Genomic DNA, 707 nt, shown 5'->3' with positions numbered 1-707 from the left:
AGGTCGTGATACCTGTCACATGATCAAAGAATTGCGCAATATAAATGGGCGTGGCACCAAGAACAAAAGAAAGGTGGGGGTAACTACCGTATTTTTGTGGGGGAAATGCCAAAGGGATGCAGTTGACATTGGATGGTTCATGTTTGCCCACAGTATCAGAGCCTTTTCACAGGGAGAGGTCTGGAATGTGAAAACCAGTTGAAGAAGCCATATAGGCCATAACTCTTCTCAAGAACCCTCCCCATGCAAGGCCCAAGCCGTCGGTTGAAAGTTCAGAAGAGCTATATTACCTGGCGTATCACCAAAACTACTATGTATTTATCCAAACAGAATTTACTTATAAAACAACATAACTCTATAGAATTAGTTTGTTACTTTTATTTATCTTGGTACCATATATCAAAGGCCATGGAACTTTCGAAACAGCTGCTTTTCTTTTTTTTCTTTAATTGAAATAATGCCACCAGCAAAATGACTCTTGATGGTATGCGTTGAAGACACTATGAATTGCCCCCCCCCCCCAAAAAAAAAAAAGATACTCTTAGATTTGCAATAAGTCATTTGTTATAGATAATTCTTCATTTTTTTTGGGGGGGGGGGTCTGAATTTCAATGCACTGTTTATTTTTAGTTATTCTATTTCAAATCATTTGACATGATTCAACATTTTTTACAACACAGAAATTAAATGAAATCACATTTTTGTTA

The sequence above is a fragment of the Lytechinus pictus genome, chromosome 5, assembly GCF_037042905.1.
Source record: "Lytechinus pictus isolate F3 Inbred chromosome 5, Lp3.0, whole genome shotgun sequence".
NCBI classification, from domain to species: Eukaryota; Metazoa; Echinodermata; class Echinoidea; order Temnopleuroida; family Toxopneustidae; genus Lytechinus; species Lytechinus pictus.
The sequence above is the reverse complement of the archived record's forward strand: the minus strand, read 5'-3'. Positions refer to the sequence as shown.